The sequence below is a fragment of the Labrus mixtus genome, unplaced genomic scaffold (assembly GCF_963584025.1).
Source record: "Labrus mixtus unplaced genomic scaffold, fLabMix1.1 SCAFFOLD_29, whole genome shotgun sequence".
Taxonomy (NCBI): domain Eukaryota; kingdom Metazoa; phylum Chordata; class Actinopteri; order Labriformes; family Labridae; genus Labrus; species Labrus mixtus.
In genome coordinates this window covers 669454-690062 of record NW_026870108.1, presented here as the reverse complement: position 1 = coordinate 690062, position 20609 = coordinate 669454, and positions in this window count along the sequence as shown.

Genomic DNA, 20609 nt, shown 5'->3' with positions numbered 1-20609 from the left:
CTTTTCTTGAAAATTTTCAACTTTTTTGAAGCCGAAATCTTTTCATGAAAATTTTCAACTTTTTTGAAGCCGAAATCTTTTCATGAAAATTTTCAACTTTTTAGAAGTTGAAATACTTCATGAAAATGTTCAACTTTTTTAAAGCTGAAATCCTGTCGTGAAAATTTTCAACTTTTTTGAAGCCGAAATCTTTTCTTGAAAATTTTCAACTTTTTTGAAGCCGAAATCTTTTCATGAAAATTTTCAACTTTTTTGAAGCTGAAATACTTCATGAAAATTTTCAACTTTTTTAAAGCCGAAATCCTGTCGTGAAAATTTTCAACTTTTTTGAAGCCGAAATACTTCATGAAAATGTTCAACTTTTTTGAAGCCGAAATACTTCATGAAAATGTTCGACTTTTTTAAATCCGAAATCCTGTCGTGAAAATTTTCAACCTTTTTGAAGCCGAAATACTTCATGAAAATGTTCGACTTTTTTAAAGCCGAAATCCTGTCGTGAAAATTTTCAACTTTTTTGAAGCCCAAATACTTCATGAAAATGTTCAACTTTTTTGAAGCCGAAATACTTCATGAAAATGTTCGACTTTTTTAAAGCCGAAATCCTGTGGTGAAAATTTGCAACCTTTTTGAAGCCGAAATACTTCATGAAAATGTTCGACTTTTTTAGAGCCGAAATCCTGTCATGAAAATTTTCATCTTTTTTGAAGCCCAAATACTTCATGAAAATGTTCGACTTTTTTAAAGCCGAAATCCTGTGGTGAAAATTTTCAACTGTTTTGAAGCCGAAATCTTTTCATGAAAATGTTCGACTTTTTTGAAGCCGAAATCTTTTCATGAAAATTTTCAACTTTTTTGAAGCTGAAATACTTCATGAAAATGTTCGACTTTTTTAAAGCCGAAATCCTGTCGTGAAAATTTTCAACTTTTTTGAAGCCCAAATACTTCATGAAAATGTTCGACTTTTTTAAAGCCGAAATCCTGTCGTGAAAATTTGCAACCTTTTTGAAGCCGAAATACTTCATGAAAATGTTCGACTTTTTTAAAGCCGAAATCCTGTCGTGAAAATTTTCATCTTTTTTGAAGCCGAAATCTTTTCATGAAAATTTTCAACTTTTTTGAAGCCGAAATCTTTTCATGAAAATTTTCAACTTTTTTGAAGCTGAAATACTTCATGAAAATGTTCGACTTTTTTAAAGCCGAAATACTGTCGTGAAAATTTTCAACTTTATTGAAGCCCATATACTTCATGAAAATGTTCAACTTTTTTGAAGCCGAAATACTTTATGAAAATGTTCGACTTTTTTAAAGCCGAAATCCTGTCGTGAAAATTTTCAACATTTTTGAAGCCGAAATACTTCATGAAAATGTTCGACTTTTTTAAAGCCGAAATCCTGTCGTGAAAATTTTCAACTTTTTTGAAGCCCAAATACTTCATGAAAATTTTCAACTTTTTTGAAGCCGAAATACTTCATGAAAATGTTCGACTTTTTTAAAGCCGAAATCCTGTCGTGAAAATTTGCAACCTTTTTGGAGACGAAATACTTCATGAAAATGTTCGACTTTTTTAAAGCCGAAATCCTGTCGTGAAAATTTTCAACTTTTTTGAAGCTGAAATCTTTTCATGAAAATGTTCGACTTTTTTGAAGCCGAAATCTTTTCATGAAAATTTTCAACTTTTTTGAAGCTGAAATACTTCATGAAAATGTTCGACTTTTTTAAAGCCGAAATCCTGTCGTGAAAATTTTAAACTTTTTTGAAGCCGAAATACTTCATGAAAATGTTCAACTTTTTTGAAGCCGAAATACTTCATGAAAATGTTCGACTTTTTTAAATCCGAAATCCTGTCGTGAAAATTTTCAACCTTTTTGAAGCCGAAATACTTCATGAAAATGTTCGACTTTTTTAAAGCCGAAATCCTGTCGTGAAAATTTTCAACTTTTTTGAAGCCCAAATACTTCATGAAAATGTTCAACTTTTTTGAAGCCGAAATACTTCATGAAAATGTTCGACTTTTTTAAAGCCGAAATCCTGTCGTGAAAATTTTCAACTTTTTTGAAGCCGAAATCTTTTCATGAAAATGTTCGACTTTTTTGAAGCCGAAATCTTTTCATGAAAATTTTCAACTTTTTTGAAGCTGAAATACTTCATGAAAATGTTCGACTTTTTTAAAGCCGAAATCCTGTCGTGAAAATTTTCAACTTTTTTGAAGCTGAAATCTTTTCATGAAAATGTTCGACTTTTTTGAAGCCGAAATCTTTTCATGAAAATTTTCAACTTTTTTGAAGCTGAAATACTTCATGAAAATGTTCGACTTTTTTAAAGCCGAAATCCTGTCGTGAAAATTTTCAACTTTTTTGAAGCCGAAATCTTTTCATGAAAATTTTCAACTTTTTTGAAGCCGAAATCTTTTCATGAAAATTTTCAACTTTTTTGAAGCCGAAATCTTTTCATGAAAATTTTCAACTTTTTAGAAGCTGAATTACTTCATGAAAATGTTCGACTTTTTTAAAGCCGAAATCCTGTCGTGAAAATTTTCAACTTTTTTGAAGCCGAAATCTTTTCATGAAAATTTTCAACTTTTTTGAAGCCGAAATCTTTTCATGAAAATTTTCAACTTTTTTGAAGCTGAAATACTTCATGAAAATGTTTGACTTTTTTAAAGCCGAAATCCTGTCGTGAAAATTTTCAACTTTTTTAAAGCCGAAATCCTGTCGTGAAAATTTTCAACCTTTTTGAAGCCGAAATACTTCATGAAAATGTTCGACTTTTTTAAAGCCGAAATCCTGTCGTGAAAATTTTCAACTTTTTTGAAGCCCAAATACTTCATGAAAATGTTCAACTTTTTTGAAGCCGAAATACTTCATGAAAATGTTCGACTTTTTTAAAGCCGAAATCCTGTCGTGAAAATTTTCAACTTTTTTGAAGCCGAAATCTTTTCATGAAAATGTTCGACTTTTTTGTAGCCGAAATCTTTTCATGAAAATTTTCAACTTTTTTGAATCTGAAATACTTCATGAAAATGTTCAACTTTTTTAAAGATGACATCCTGTCGTGAAAATTTTCAACCTTTTTGAAGCAGAAATACTTCATGAAAATGTTCGACTTTTTTAAAATCGAAATCCTGTCGTGAAAATTTTCAACTTTTTTGAAGCCCAAATACTTCATGAAAATTTTCGACTTTTTTAAAGCCGAAATCCTGTCGTGAAAATTTTCAACTTTTTTGAAGCCGAAATCTTTTCATGAAAATTTTCAACTTTTTTGAAGCCGAAATCTTTTCACAAAAATTTTCAACTTTTTTGAAGCCGAAATCTTTTCATGAAAATTTTCAACTTTTTAGAAGCTGAATTACTTCATGAAAATGTTCGACTTTATTAAAGCCGAAATCCTGTCGTGAAAATTTTCAACTTTTTTGAAGCCGAAATCTTTTCATGAAAATTTTCAACTTTTTTGAAGCCGAAATCTTTTCATGAAAATTTTCAACTTTTTTGAAGCTGAAATACTTCATGAAAATGTTCGACTTTTTTAAAGCCGAAATCCTGTCGTGAAAATTTTCAACTTTTTTGAAGCCGAAATACTTCATGAAAATGTTCAACTTTTTTGAAGCCGAAATACTTCATGAAAATGTTCGACTTTTTTAAATCCGAAATCCTGTCGTGAAAATTTTCAACCTTTTTGAAGCCGAAATACTTCATGAAAATGTTCGACTTTTTTAAAGCCGAAATCCTGTCGTGAAAATTTTAAACTTTTTTGAAGCCCAAATACTTCATGAAAATGTTCAACTTTTTTGAAGCCGAAATACTTCATGAAAATGTTTGACTTTTTTAAAGCCGAAATCCTGTGGATAAAATTTGCAACCTTTTTGAAACCGAAATACTTCATGAAAATGTTCGACTTTTTTAGAGCCGAAATCCTGTCATGAAAATTTTCATCTTTTTTGAAGCCCAAATACTTCATGAAAATGTTCGACTTTTTTAAAGCCGAAATCCTGTGGTGAAAATTTTCAACTGTTTTGAAGCCGAAATCTTTTCTTGAAAATTTTCAACTTTTTTGAAGCCGAAATCTTTTCATGAAAATATTCAACTTTTTTGAAGCCGAAATCTTTTCATGAAAATTTTCAACTTTTTAGAAGTTGAAATACTTCATGAAAATGTTCGACTTTTTTAAAGCCGAAATCCTGTCGTGAAACTTTTCACCTTTTTTGAAGCCGAAATCTTTTCATGAAAATTTTCAACTTTTTTGAAGTTGAAATCCTGTCGTGAAAATTTTCAACTTTTTTGAAGACCAAATACTTCATGAAAATGTTCGACTTTTTTAAAGCCGAAATCCAATCGTGAAAATTTTCAACTTTTTTGAAGCCGAAATCTTTTCATGAAAATTTTCAACTTTTTTGAAGCCGAAATCTTTTCATGAAAATTTTCAACTTTTTTGAAGCTGAAATACTTCATGAAAATGTTCGACTTTTTTAAAGCCGAAATCCTGTCGTGGAAATTTTCAACTTTTTTGAAGCTGAAATCTTTTCATGAAAATTTTCAACTTTTTTAAAGCCGAAATCCTGTCGTGAAAATTTTCAACCTTTTTGAAGCCGAAATACTTCATGAAAATGTTCAACTTTTTTGAAGCCGAAATACTTCATGAAAATGTTCGACTTTTTTAAATCCGAAATCCTGTCGTGAAAATTTTCAACCTTTTTGAAGCCGAAATACTTCATGAAAATGTTCGACTTTTTTAAAGCCGAAATCCTGTCGTGAAAATTTTCAACTTTTTTGAAGCCCAAATACTTCATGAAAATGTTCAACTTTTTTGAAGCCGAAATACTTCATGAAAATGTTCGACTTTTTTAAAGCCGAAATCCTGTGGTGAAAATTTGCAACCTTTTTGAAGCCGAAATACTTCATGAAAATGTTCGACTTTTTTAGAGCCGAAATCCTGTCATGAAAATTTTCATCTTTTTTGAAGCCCAAATACTTCATGAAAATGTTCGACTTTTTTAAATCCGAAATCCTGTGGTGAAAATTTTCAACTGTTTTGAAGCCGAAATCTTTTCTTGAAAATTTTCAACTTTTTTGAAGCCGAAATCTTTTCATGAAAATTTTCAACTTTTTAGAAGTTGAAATACTTCATGAAAATGTTCGACTTTTTTAAAGCCGAAATCCTGTCGTGAAACTTTTCACCTTTTTTGAAGCCGAAATCTTTTCATGAAAATTTTCAACTTTTTTGAAGCTGAAATCCTGTCGTGAAAATTTTCAACTTTTTTGAAGCCGAAATCTTTTCATGAAAATTTTCAACTTTTTAGAAGCTGAAATACTTCATGAAAATGTTCGACTTTTTTAAAGCCGAAATCCTGTCGTGGAAATTTTCAACTTTTTTGAAGCTGAAATCTTTTCTTGAAAATTTTCAACTTTTTTAAAGCCGAAATCCTGTCGTGAAAATTTTCAACCTTTTTGAAGCCGAAATACTTCATGAAAATGTTCGACTTTTTTAAAGCCGAAATCCTGTCGTGAAAATTTTCAACTTTTTTGAAGCCCAAATACTTCATGAAAATGTTCGACTTTTTTAAAGCCGAAATCCTGTGATGAAAATTTTCAACTTTTTTGAAGCCGAAATCTTTTCATGAAAATTTTCAACTTTTTTGAAGCCGAAATCTTTTCATGAAAATTTTCAACTTTTTTAAAGCCCAAATACTTCATGAAAATTTTCAACTTTTTTGAAGCCCAAATACTTCATGAAAATGTTCAACTTTTTTGAAGCCGAAATACTTCATGAAAATGTTCGACTTTTTTAAAGCCGAAATCCTGTCGTGAAAATTTGCAACCTTTTTGAAGCCGAAATACTTCATGAAAATGTTCGACTTTTTTAATGCCGAAATCCTGTCGTGAAAATTTTCAACTTTTTTGAAGCCGAAATCTTTTCATGAAAACTTTCAACTTTTTTTAAGCCGAAATCTTTTCTTGAAAATTTTCAACTTTTTTGAAGCCGAAATCTTTTCATGAAAATTTTCAAATTTTTTGAACCTGAAATACTTCATGAAAATGTTCGACTTTTTTAAAGCCGAAATCCTGTCGTGGAAATTTTCAACTTTTTTGAAGCCGAAATCTTTTCATGAAAATTTTCAACTTTTTTAAAGCCGAAATCCTGTCGTGAAAATTTTCAACCTTTTTGAAGCCGAAATACTTCATGAAAATGTTCGACTTTTTTAAAGCCGAAATCCTGTCGTTAAAATTTTCAACTTTTTTTAATCCGAAATCTTTTCTTGAAAATTTTCAACTTTTTTGAAGCCGAAATCTTTTCATGAAAATTTTCAACTTTTTTGAAGCCGAAATCTTTTCATGAAAATTTTCAACTTTTTAGAAGTTGAAATACTTCATGAAAATGTTCAACTTTTTTAAAGCTGAAATCCTGTCGTGAAAATTTTCAACTTTTTTGAAGCCGAAATCTTTTCTTGAAAATTTTCAACTTTTTTGAAGCCGAAATCTTATCATGAAAATTTTCAACTTTTTTGAAGCCGAAATCTTTTCATGAAAATTTTCAACTTTTTTGAAGCCGAAATCTTTTCATGAAAATTTTCAACTTTTTTGAAGCTGAAATACTTCATGAAAATTTTCAACTTTTTTAAAGCCGAAATCCTGTCGTGAAAATTTTCAACTTTTTTGAAGCCGAAATACTTCATGAAAATGTTCAACTTTTTTGAAGCCGAAATACTTCATGAAAATGTTCGACTTTTTTAAATCCGAAATCCTGTCGTGAAAATTTTCAACCTTTTTGAAGCCGAAATACTTCATGAAAATGTTCGACTTTTTTAAAGCCGAAATCCTGTCGTGAAAATTTTCAACTTTTTTGAAGCCCAAATACTTCATGAAAATGTTCAACTTTTTTGAAGCCGAAATACTTCATGAAAATGTTCGACTTTTTTAAAGCCGAAATCCTGTGGTGAAAATTTGCAACCTTTTTGAAGCCGAAATACTTCATGAAAATGTTCGACTTTTTTAGAGCCGAAATCCTGTCATGAAAATTTTCATCTTTTTTGAAGCCCAAATACTTCATGAAAATGTTCGACTTTTTTAAAGCCGAAATCCTGTGGTGAAAATTTTCAACTGTTTTGAAGCCGAAATCTTTTCATGAAAATGTTCGACTTTTTTGAAGCCGAAATCTTTTCATGAAAATTTTCAACTTTTTTGAAGCTGAAATACTTCATGAAAATGTTCGACTTTTTTAAAGCCGAAATCCTGTCGTGAAAATTTTCAACTTTTTTGAAGCCCAAATACTTCATGAAAATGTTCGACTTTTTTAAAGCCGAAATCCTGTCGTGAAAATTTGCAACCTTTTTGAAGCCGAAATACTTCATGAAAATGTTCGACTTTTTTAAAGCCGAAATCCTGTCGTGAAAATTTTCATCTTTTTTGAAGCCGAAATCTTTTCATGAAAATTTTCAACTTTTTTGAAGCCGAAATCTTTTCATGAAAATTTTCAACTTTTTTGAAGCTGAAATACTTCATGAAAATGTTCGACTTTTTTAAAGCCGAAATACTGTCGTGAAAATTTTCAACTTTATTGAAGCCCATATACTTCATGAAAATGTTCAACTTTTTTGAAGCCGAAATACTTTATGAAAATGTTCGACTTTTTTAAAGCCGAAATCCTGTCGTGAAAATTTTCAACATTTTTGAAGCCGAAATACTTCATGAAAATGTTCGACTTTTTTAAAGCCGAAATCCTGTCGTGAAAATTTTCAACTTTTTTGAAGCCCAAATACTTCATGAAAATTTTCAACTTTTTTGAAGCCGAAATACTTCATGAAAATGTTCGACTTTTTTAAAGCCGAAATCCTGTCGTGAAAATTTGCAACCTTTTTGGAGACGAAATACTTCATGAAAATGTTCGACTTTTTTAAAGCCGAAATCCTGTCGTGAAAATTTTCATCTTTTTTGAAGCCCAAATACTTCATGAAAATGTTCGACTTTTTTAAAGCCGAAATCCTGTCGTGAAAATTTTCAACTTTTTTGAAGCTGAAATCTTTTCATGAAAATGTTCGACTTTTTTGAAGCCGAAATCTTTTCATGAAAATTTTCAACTTTTTTGAAGCTGAAATACTTCATGAAAATGTTCGACTTTTTTAAAGCCGAAATCCTGTCGTGAAAATTTTAAACTTTTTTGAAGCCGAAATACTTCATGAAAATGTTCAACTTTTTTGAAGCCGAAATACTTCATGAAAATGTTCGACTTTTTTAAATCCGAAATCCTGTCGTGAAAATTTTCAACCTTTTTGAAGCCGAAATACTTCATGAAAATGTTCGACTTTTTTAAAGCCGAAATCCTGTCGTGAAAATTTTCAACTTTTTTGAAGCCCAAATACTTCATGAAAATGTTCAACTTTTTTGAAGCCGAAATACTTCATGAAAATGTTCGACTTTTTTAAAGCCGAAATCCTGTCGTGAAAATTTTCAACTTTTTTGAAGCCGAAATCTTTTCATGAAAATGTTCGACTTTTTTGAAGCCGAAATCTTTTCATGAAAATTTTCAACTTTTTTGAAGCTGAAATACTTCATGAAAATGTTCGACTTTTTTAAAGCCGAAATCCTGTCGTGAAAATTTTCAACTTTTTTGAAGCTGAAATCTTTTCATGAAAATGTTCGACTTTTTTGAAGCCGAAATCTTTTCATGAAAATTTTCAACTTTTTTGAAGCTGAAATACTTCATGAAAATGTTCGACTTTTTTAAAGCCGAAATCCTGTCGTGAAAATTTTCAACTTTTTTGAAGCCGAAATCTTTTCATGAAAATTTTCAACTTTTTTGAAGCCGAAATCTTTTCATGAAAATTTTCAACTTTTTTGAAGCCGAAATCTTTTCATGAAAATTTTCAACTTTTTAGAAGCTGAATTACTTCATGAAAATGTTCGACTTTTTTAAAGCCGAAATCCTGTCGTGAAAATTTTCAACTTTTTTGAAGCCGAAATCTTTTCATGAAAATTTTCAACTTTTTTGAAGCCGAAATCTTTTCATGAAAATTTTCAACTTTTTTGAAGCTGAAATACTTCATGAAAATGTTTGACTTTTTTAAAGCCGAAATCCTGTCGTGAAAATTTTCAACTTTTTTAAAGCCGAAATCCTGTCGTGAAAATTTTCAACCTTTTTGAAGCCGAAATACTTCATGAAAATGTTCGACTTTTTTAAAGCCGAAATCCTGTCGTGAAAATTTTCAACTTTTTTGAAGCCCAAATACTTCATGAAAATGTTCGACTTTTTTAAAGCCGAAATCCTGTGATGAAAATTTTCAACTTTTTTGAAGCCGAAATCTTTTCATGAAAATTTTCAACTTTTTTGAAGCCGAAATCTTTTCATGAAAATTTTCAACTTTTTTAAAGCCCAAATACTTCATGAAAATTTTCAACTTTTTTGAAGCCCAAATACTTCATGAAAATGTTCAACTTTTTTGAAGCCGAAATACTTCATGAAAATGTTCGACTTTTTTAAAGCCGAAATCCTGTCGTGAAAATTTGCAACCTTTTTGAAGCCGAAATACTTCATGAAAATGTTCGACTTTTTTAATGCCGAAATCCTGTCGTGAAAATTTTCAACTTTTTTGAAGCCGAAATCTTTTCATGAAAACTTTCAACTTTTTTTAAGCCGAAATCTTTTCTTGAAAATTTTCAACTTTTTTGAAGCCGAAATCTTTTCATGAAAATTTTCAAATTTTTTGAACCTGAAATACTTCATGAAAATGTTCGACTTTTTTAAAGCCGAAATCCTGTCGTGGAAATTTTCAACTTTTTTGAAGCCGAAATCTTTTCATGAAAATTTTCAACTTTTTTAAAGCCGAAATCCTGTCGTGAAAATTTTCAACCTTTTTGAAGCCGAAATACTTCATGAAAATGTTCGACTTTTTTAAAGCCGAAATCCTGTCGTTAAAATTTTCAACTTTTTTTAATCCGAAATCTTTTCTTGAAAATTTTCAACTTTTTTGAAGCCGAAATCTTTTCATGAAAATTTTCAACTTTTTTGAAGCCGAAATCTTTTCATGAAAATTTTCAACTTTTTAGAAGTTGAAATACTTCATGAAAATGTTCAACTTTTTTAAAGCTGAAATCCTGTCGTGAAAATTTTCAACTTTTTTGAAGCCGAAATCTTTTCTTGAAAATTTTCAACTTTTTTGAAGCCGAAATCTTATCATGAAAATTTTCAACTTTTTTGAAGCCGAAATCTTTTCATGAAAATTTTCAACTTTTTTGAAGCCGAAATCTTTTCATGAAAATTTTCAACTTTTTTGAAGCTGAAATACTTCATGAAAATTTTCAACTTTTTTAAAGCCGAAATCCTGTCGTGAAAATTTTCAACTTTTTTGAAGCCGAAATACTTCATGAAAATGTTCAACTTTTTTGAAGCCGAAATACTTCATGAAAATGTTCGACTTTTTTAAAGCCGAAATCCTGTCGTGAAAATTTGCAACCTTTTTGGAGACGAAATACTTCATGAAAATGTTCGACTTTTTTAAAGCCGAAATCCTGTCGTGAAAATTTTCATCTTTTTTGAAGCCCAAATACTTCATGAAAATGTTCGACTTTTTTAAAGCCGAAATCCTGTCGTGAAAATTTTCAACTTTTTTGAAGCTGAAATCTTTTCATGAAAATGTTCGACTTTTTTGAAGCCGAAATCTTTTCATGAAAATTTTCAACTTTTTTGAAGCTGAAATACTTCATGAAAATGTTCGACTTTTTTAAAGCCGAAATCCTGTCGTGAAAATTTTAAACTTTTTTGAAGCCGAAATACTTCATGAAAATGTTCAACTTTTTTGAAGCCGAAATACTTCATGAAAATGTTCGACTTTTTTAAATCCGAAATCCTGTCGTGAAAATTTTCAACCTTTTTGAAGCCGAAATACTTCATGAAAATGTTCGACTTTTTTAAAGCCGAAATCCTGTCGTGAAAATTTTCAACTTTTTTGAAGCCCAAATACTTCATGAAAATGTTCAACTTTTTTGAAGCCGAAATACTTCATGAAAATGTTCGACTTTTTTAAAGCCGAAATCCTGTCGTGAAAATTTTCAACTTTTTTGAAGCCGAAATCTTTTCATGAAAATGTTCGACTTTTTTGAAGCCGAAATCTTTTCATGAAAATTTTCAACTTTTTTGAAGCTGAAATACTTCATGAAAATGTTCGACTTTTTTAAAGCCGAAATCCTGTCGTGAAAATTTTCAACTTTTTTGAAGCTGAAATCTTTTCATGAAAATGTTCGACTTTTTTGAAGCCGAAATCTTTTCATGAAAATTTTCAACTTTTTTGAAGCTGAAATACTTCATGAAAATGTTCGACTTTTTTAAAGCCGAAATCCTGTCGTGAAAATTTTCAACTTTTTTGAAGCCGAAATCTTTTCATGAAAATTTTCAACTTTTTTGAAGCCGAAATCTTTTCATGAAAATTTTCAACTTTTTTGAAGCCGAAATCTTTTCATGAAAATTTTCAACTTTTTAGAAGCTGAATTACTTCATGAAAATGTTCGACTTTTTTAAAGCCGAAATCCTGTCGTGAAAATTTTCAACTTTTTTGAAGCCGAAATCTTTTCATGAAAATTTTCAACTTTTTTGAAGCCGAAATCTTTTCATGAAAATTTTCAACTTTTTTGAAGCTGAAATACTTCATGAAAATGTTTGACTTTTTTAAAGCCGAAATCCTGTCGTGAAAATTTTCAACTTTTTTAAAGCCGAAATCCTGTCGTGAAAATTTTCAACCTTTTTGAAGCCGAAATACTTCATGAAAATGTTCGACTTTTTTAAAGCCGAAATCCTGTCGTGAAAATTTTCAACTTTTTTGAAGCCCAAATACTTCATGAAAATGTTCGACTTTTTTAAAGCCGAAATCCTGTGATGAAAATTTTCAACTTTTTTGAAGCCGAAATCTTTTCATGAAAATTTTCAACTTTTTTGAAGCCGAAATCTTTTCATGAAAATTTTCAACTTTTTTAAAGCCCAAATACTTCATGAAAATTTTCAACTTTTTTGAAGCCCAAATACTTCATGAAAATGTTAGACTTTTTTGAAGCCGAAATACTTCATGAAAATGTTCGACTTTTTTAAAGCCGAAATCCTGTCGTGAAAATTTGCAACCTTTTTGAAGCCGAAATACTTCATGAAAATGTTCGACTTTTTTAATGCCGAAATCCTGTCGTGAAAATTTTCAACTTTTTTGAAGCCGAAATCTTTTCATGAAAACTTTCAACTTTTTTTAAGCCGAAATCTTTTCTTGAAAATTTTCAACTTTTTTGAAGCCGAAATCTTTTCATGAAAATTTTCAAATTTTTTGAACCTGAAATACTTCATGAAAATGTTCGACTTTTTTAAAGCCGAAATCCTGTCGTGGAAATTTTCAACTTTTTTGAAGCCGAAATCTTTTCATGAAAATTTTCAACTTTTTTAAAGCCGAAATCCTGTCGTGAAAATTTTCAACCTTTTTGAAGCCGAAATACTTCATGAAAATGTTCGACTTTTTTAAAGCCGAAATCCTGTCGTTAAAATTTTCAACTTTTTTTAATCCGAAATCTTTTCTTGAAAATTTTCAACTTTTTTGAAGCCGAAATCTTTTCATGAAAATTTTCAACTTTTTTGAAGCCGAAATCTTTTCATGAAAATTTTCAACTTTTTAGAAGTTGAAATACTTCATGAAAATGTTCAACTTTTTTAAAGCTGAAATCCTGTCGTGAAAATTTTCAACTTTTTTGAAGCCGAAATCTTTTCTTGAAAATTTTCAACTTTTTTGAAGCCGAAATCTTATCATGAAAATTTTCAACTTTTTTGAAGCCGAAATCTTTTCATGAAAATTTTCAACTTTTTTGAAGCCGAAATCTTTTCATGAAAATTTTCAACTTTTTTGAAGCTGAAATACTTCATGAAAATTTTCAACTTTTTTAAAGCCGAAATCCTGTCGTGAAAATTTTCAACTTTTTTGAAGCCGAAATACTTCATGAAAATGTTCAACTTTTTTGAAGCCGAAATACTTCATGAAAATGTTCGACTTTTTTAAATCCGAAATCCTGTCGTGAAAATTTTCAACCTTTTTGAAGCCGAAATACTTCATGAAAATGTTCGACTTTTTTAAAGCCGAAATCCTGTCGTGAAAATTTTCAACTTTTTTGAAGCCCAAATACTTCATGAAAATGTTCAACTTTTTTGAAGCCGAAATACTTCATGAAAATGTTCGACTTTTTTAAAGCCGAAATCCTGTGGTGAAAATTTGCAACCTTTTTGAAGCCGAAATACTTCATGAAAATGTTCGACTTTTTTAGAGCCGAAATCCTGTCATGAAAATTTTCATCTTTTTTGAAGCCCAAATACTTCATGAAAATGTTCGACTTTTTTAAAGCCGAAATCCTGTGGTGAAAATTTTCAACTGTTTTGAAGCCGAAATCTTTTCATGAAAATGTTCGACTTTTTTGAAGCCGAAATCTTTTCATGAAAATTTTCAACTTTTTTGAAGCTGAAATACTTCATGAAAATGTTCGACTTTTTTAAAGCCGAAATACTGTCGTGAAAATTTTCAACTTTTTTGAAGCCCAAATACTTCATGAAAATGTTCGACTTTTTTAAAGCCGAAATCTTTTCATGAAAATTTTCAACTTTTTTGAAGCTGAAATACTTCATGAAAATGTTCGACTTTTTTAAAGCCGAAATACTGTCGTGAAAATTTTCAACTTTTTTGAAGCCCAAATACTTCATGAAAATGTTCGACTTTTTTAAAGCCGAAATCCTGTCGTGAAAATTTGCAACCTTTTTGAAGCCGAAATACTTCATGAAAATGTTCGACTTTTTTAAAGCCGAAATCCTGTCGTGAAAATTTTCATCTTTTTTGAAGCCGAAATCTTTTCATGAAAATTTTCAACTTTTTTGAAGCCGAAATCTTTTCATGAAAATTTTCAACTTTTTTGAAGCTGAAATACTTCATGAAAATGTTCGACTTTTTTAAAGCCGAAATACTGTCGTGAAAATTTTCAACTTTATTGAAGCCCATATACTTCATGAAAATGTTCAACTTTTTTGAAGCCGAAATACTTTATGAAAATGTTCGACTTTTTTAAAGCCGAAATCCTGTCGTGAAAATTTTCAACATTTTTGAAGCCGAAATACTTCATGAAAATGTTCGACTTTTTTAAAGCCGAAATCCTGTCGTGAAAATTTTCAACTTTTTTGAAGCCCAAATACTTCATGAAAATTTTCAACTTTTTTGAAGCCGAAATACTTCATGAAAATGTTCGACTTTTTTAAAGCCGAAATCCTGTCGTGAAAATTTGCAACCTTTTTGGAGACGAAATACTTCATGAAAATGTTCGACTTTTTTAAAGCCGAAATCCTGTCGTGAAAATTTTCATCTTTTTTGAAGCCCAAATACTTCATGAAAATGTTCGACTTTTTTAAAGCCGAAATCCTGTCGTGAAAATTTTCAACTTTTTTGAAGCTGAAATCTTTTCATGAAAATGTTCGACTTTTTTGAAGCCGAAATCTTTTCATGAAAATTTTCAACTTTTTTGAAGCTGAAATACTTCATGAAAATGTTCGACTTTTTTAAAGCCGAAATCCTGTCGTGAAAATTTTAAACTTTTTTGAAGCCGAAATACTTCATGAAAATGTTCAACTTTTTTGAAGCCGAAATACTTCATGAAAATGTTCGACTTTTTTAAATCCGAAATCCTGTCGTGAAAATTTTCAACCTTTTTGAAGCCGAAATACTTCATGAAAATGTTCGACTTTTTTAAAGCCGAAATCCTGTCGTGAAAATTTTCAACTTTTTTGAAGCCCAAATACTTCATGAAAATGTTCAACTTTTTTGAAGCCGAAATACTTCATGAAAATGTTCGACTTTTTTAAAGCCGAAATCCTGTCGTGAAAATTTTCAACTTTTTTGAAGCCGAAATCTTTTCATGAAAATGTTCGACTTTTTTGAAGCCGAAATCTTTTCATGAAAATTTTCAACTTTTTTGAAGCTGAAATACTTCATGAAAATGTTCGACTTTTTTAAAGCCGAAATCCTGTCGTGAAAATTTTCAACTTTTTTGAAGCTGAAATCTTTTCATGAAAATGTTCGACTTTTTTGAAGCCGAAATCTTTTCATGAAAATTTTCAACTTTTTTGAAGCTGAAATACTTCATGAAAATGTTCGACTTTTTTAAAGCCGAAATCCTGTCGTGAAAATTTTCAACTTTTTTGAAGCCGAAATCTTTTCATGAAAATTTTCAACTTTTTTGAAGCCGAAATCTTTTCATGAAAATTTTCAACTTTTTTGAAGCCGAAATCTTTTCATGAAAATTTTCAACTTTTTAGAAGCTGAATTACTTCATGAAAATGTTCGACTTTTTTAAAGCCGAAATCCTGTCGTGAAAATTTTCAACTTTTTTGAAGCCGAAATCTTTTCATGAAAATTTTCAACTTTTTTGAAGCCGAAATCTTTTCATGAAAATTTTCAACTTTTTTGAAGCTGAAATACTTCATGAAAATGTTTGACTTTTTTAAAGCCGAAATCCTGTCGTGAAAATTTTCAACTTTTTTGAAGCCGAAATACTTCATGAAAATTTTCAACTTTTTTGAAGCCGAAATACTTCATGAAAATGTTCGACTTTTTTAAATCCGAAATCCTGTCGTGAAAATTTTCAACCTTTTTGAAGCCGAAATACTTCATGAAAATGTTCGACTTTTTTAAAGCCGAAATCCTGTCGTGAAAATTTTCAACTTTTTTGAAGCCCAAATACTTCATGAAAATGTTCAACTTTTTTGAAGCCGAAATACTTCATGAAAATGTTCGACTTTTTTAAAGCCGAAATCCTGTCGTGAAAATTTTCAACTTTTTTGAAGCCCAAATACTTCATGAAAATGTTCAACTTTTTTGAAGCCGAAATACTTCATGAAAATGTTCGACTTTTTTAAAGCCGAAATCCTGTCGTGAAAATTTTCAACTTTTTTGAAGCCGAAATACTTCATGAAAATGTTCAACTTTTTTGAAGCCGAAATACTTCATGAAAATGTTCGACTTTTTTAAAGCCGAAATCCTGTCGTGAAAATTTGCAACCTTTTTGAAGCCGAAATACTTCATGAAAATGTTCGACTTTCTTAAAGCCGAAATCCTGTCGTGAAAATTTTCAACTTTTTAGAAGCTGAATTACTTCATGAAAATGTTCGACTTTTTTAAAGCCGAAATCCTGTCGTGAAAATTTTCAACTTTTTTGAAGCCGAAATCTTTTCATGAAAATGTTCGACTTTTTTGTAGCCGAAATCTTTTCATGAAAATTTTCAACTTTTTTGAATCTGAAATACTTCATGAAAATGTTCAACTTTTTTAAAGCTGACATCCTGTCGTGAAAATTTTCAACCTTTTTGAAGCAGAAATACTTCATGAAAATGTTCGACTTTTTTAAAGCCGAAATCCTGTCGTGAAAATTTTCAACTTTTTTGAAGCCGAAATCTTTTCATGAAAATTTTCAACTTTTTTGAAGCCGAAATCTTTTCATGAAAATTTTCAACTTTTTTGAAGCCGAAATCTTTTCATGAAAATTTTCAACTTTTTTGAAGCCGAAATCTTTTCATGAAAATTTTCAACTTTTTAGAAGCTGAATTACTTCATGAAAATGTTCGACTTTATTAAAGCCGAAATCCTGTCGTGAAAATTTGTAACCTTTTTGAAGCCGAAATACTTCATGAAAATGTTCGACTTTTTTAAAGCCGAAATCCTGTCGTGAAAATTTTCAACTTTTTTGAAGCCCAAATACTTCATGAAAATGTTCAACTTTTTTGAAGCCGAAATACTTCATGAAAATGTTCGACTTTTTTAAAGCCGAAATCCTGTCGTGAAAATTTTCAACTTTTTTGAAGCCGAAATCTTTTCATGAAAATGTTCGACTTTTTTGAAGCCGAAATCTTTTCATGAAAATTTTCAACTTTTTTGAAGCTGAAATACTTCATGAAAATGTTCGACTTTTTTAAAGCCGAAATCCTGTCGTGAAAATTTTCAACTTTTTTGAAGCTGAAATCTTTTCATGAAAATGTTCGATTTTTTTGAAGCCGAAATCTTTTCATGAAAATTTTCAACTTTTTTGAAGCTGAAATACTTCATGAAAATGTTCGACTTTTTTAAAGCCGAAATCCTGTCGTGAAAATTTTCAACTTTTTTGAAGCCGAAATCTTTTCATGAAAATTTTCAACTTTTTTGAAGCCGAAATCTTTTCATGAAAATTTTCAACTTTTTTGAAGCCGAAATCTTTTCATGAAAATTTTCAACTTTTTAGAAGCTGAATTACTTCATGAAAATGTTCGACTTTTTTAAAGCCGAAATCCTGTCGTGAAAATTTTCATCTTTTTTGAAGCCGAAATCTTTTCATGAAAATTTTCAACTTTTTTGAAGCCGAAATCTTTTCATGAAAATTTTCAACTTTTTTGAAGCTGAAATACTTCATGAAAATGTTTGACTTTTTTAAAGCCGAAATCCTGTCGTGAAAATTTTCAACTTTTTTGAAGCCGAAATACTTCATGAAAATGTTCAACTTTTTTGAAGCCGAAATACTTCATGAAAATGTTCGACTTTTTTAAAGCCGAAATCCTGTCGTGAAAATTTTCAACTTTTTTGAAGCCGAAATCTTTTCATGAAAATTTTCAACTTTTTTGAAGCCGAAATCTTTTCATGAAAATTTTCAACTTTTTTGAAGCTGAAATACTTCATGAAAATGTTCGACTTTTTTAAAGCCGAAATCCTGTCGTGAAAATTTTCAACTTTTTTGAAGCCGAAATACTTCATGAAAATGTTCAACTTTTTTGAAGCCGAAATACTTCATGAAAATGTTCAACTTTTTTAAATCCGAAATCCTGTCGTGAAAATTTTCAACCTTTTTGAAGCCGAAATACTTCATGAAAATGTTCGACTTTTTTAAAGCCGAAATCCTGTCGTGAAAATTTTCAACTTTTTTGAAGCCCAAATACTTCATGAAAATGTTCAACTTTTTTGAAGCCGAAATACTTCATGAAAATGTTCGACTTTTTTAAAGCCGAAATCCTGTCGTGAAAATTTGCAACCTTTTTGAAGCCGAAATACTTCATGAAAATGTTCGACTTTTTTAAAGCCGAAATCCTGTCGTTAAAATTTTCAACTTTTTTGAAGCCGAAATCTTTTCGTGAAAATTTTCAACTTTTTAGAAGTTGAAATACTTCATGAAAATGTTCGACTTTTTTAAAGCCGAAATCCTGTTGTGAAACTTTTCAACTTTTTTGAAGCCGAAATCTTTTCATGAAAATTTTCAACTTTTTTGAAGCCGAAATACTTCATGAAAATGTTCAACTTTTTTGAAGCCGAAATCTTTTCATGAAAATTTTCAACTTTTTTGAAGCCGAAATACTTCATGAAAATGTTCAACTTTTTTAAAGCCGAAATCCTGTCGTGAAAATTTTCAACTTTTTTGAAGCCCAAATACTTCATGAAAATGTTCAACTTTTTTGAAGCCGAAATACTTCATGAAAATGTTCGACTTTTTTAAATCCGAAATCCTGTCGTGAAAATTTGCAACCTTTTTGAAGCCGAAATACTTCATGAAAATGTTCGACTTTTTTAAAGCCGAAATCCTGTCGTGAAAATTTTCATCTTTTTTGAAGCCCAAATACTTCATGAAAATGTTCGACTTTTTTAAAGCCGAAATCCTGTCGTTAAAATTTTCAACTTTTTTTAATCCGAAATCTTTTCTTGAAAATTTTCAACTTTTTTGAAGCCGAAATCTTTTCATGAAAATTTTCAACTTTTTAGAAGTTGAAATACTTCATGAAAATGTTCGACTTTTTTAAAGCCCAAATCCTGTCGTGAAACTTTTCAACTTTTTTGAAGCCAAAATACTTGATGAAAATGTTCGACTTTTTTAAAGCCAAAATCCTGTCGTGAAAATTTTCAACTTTTTTGAAGCCGAAATCTTTTCATGAAAATTTTCAACTTTTTTGAAGCCGAAATCTTTTCATGAAAATTTTCAACTTTTTTGAAGCCGAAATCTTATCATGAAAATTTTCAACTTTTTAGAAGCTGAAATACTTCATGAAAATGTTCGACTTTTTTAAAGCCGAAATCCTGTCGTGGAAATTTTCAAATTTTTTGAAGCCGAAATCTTTTCATGAAAATTTTCAACTTTTTTAAAGCCGAAATCCTGTCGTGAAAATTTTCAACCTTTTTGAAGCCGAAATACTTCAGGAAAATGTTTGACTTTTTTAAAGCCGAAATCCTGTCGTGAAAATTTTCAACTTTTTTTAAGCCGAAATCTTTTCATGAAAATTTTCAACTTTTTTGAAGCCGAAATCTTTTCATGAAAATTTTCAACTTTTTTGAAGCCGAAATCTTTTCATGAAAATTTTCAACTTTTTAGAAGCTGAAATACTTCATGAAAATGTTCGACTTTTTTAAAGCCGAAATCCTGTCGTGGAAATTTTCAACTTTTTTGAAGCCGAAATCTTTTCATGAAAATTTTCAACTTTTTTAAAGCCGAAATCCTGTCGTGAAAATTTTCAACCTTTTTGAAGCCGAAATACTTCAGGAAAATGTTTGACTTTTTTAAAGCCGAAATCCTGTCGTGAAAATTTTCAACTTTTTTTAAGCCGAAATCTTTTCATGAAAATTTTCAACTTTTTTGAAGCCGAAATCTTTTCATGAAAATTTTCAACTTTTTTGAAGCCGAAATCTTTTCATGAAAATTTTCAACTTTTTAGAAGCTGAATTACTTCATGAAAATGTTCGACTTTTTTAAAGCCGAAATCCTGTCGTGAAAATTTTCAACTTTTTTGAAGCCGAAATCTGTTCATGAAAATTTTCAACTTTTTTGAAGCCGAAATCTTTTCATGAAAATTTTCAACTTTTTTGAAGCTGAAATACTTCATGAAAATGTTCGACTTTTTTAAAGCCGAAATCCTGTCGTGAAAATTTTCAACTTTTTTGAAGCCGAAATACTTCATGAAAATGTTCAACTTTTTTGAAGCCGAAATACTTCATGAAAATGTTCAACTTTTTTAAATCCGAAATCCTGTCGTGAAAATTTTCAACCTTTTTGAAGCCGAAATACTTCATGAAAATGTTCGACTTTTTTAAAGCCGAAATCCTGTCGTGAAAATTTTCAACTTTTTTGAAGCCGAAATACTTCATGAAAATGTTCAACTTTTTTGAAGCCGAAATACTTCATGAAAATGTTCAACTTTTTTAAATCCGAAATCCTGTCGTGAAAATTTTCAACCTTTTTGAAGCCGAAATACTTCATGAAAATGTTCGACTTTTTTAAAGCCGAAATCCTGTCGTGAAAATTTTCAACTTTTTTGAAGCCCAAATACTTCATGAAAATGTTCAACTTTTTTGAAGCCCAAATACTTCATGAAAATGTTCAACTTTTTTGAAGCCGAAATACTTCATGAAAATGTTCGACTTTTTTAAAGCCGAAATCCTGTCGTGAAAATTTGCAACCTTTTTGAAGCCGAAATACTTCATGAAAATGTTCGACTTTTTTAAAGCCGAAATCCTGTCGTGAAAATTTTCAACTTTTTTAAAGCCGAAATCTTTTCTTAAAAATTTTCAACTTTTTTGAAGCCGAAATCTTATCATGAAAATTTTCAACTTTTTTGAAGCCGAA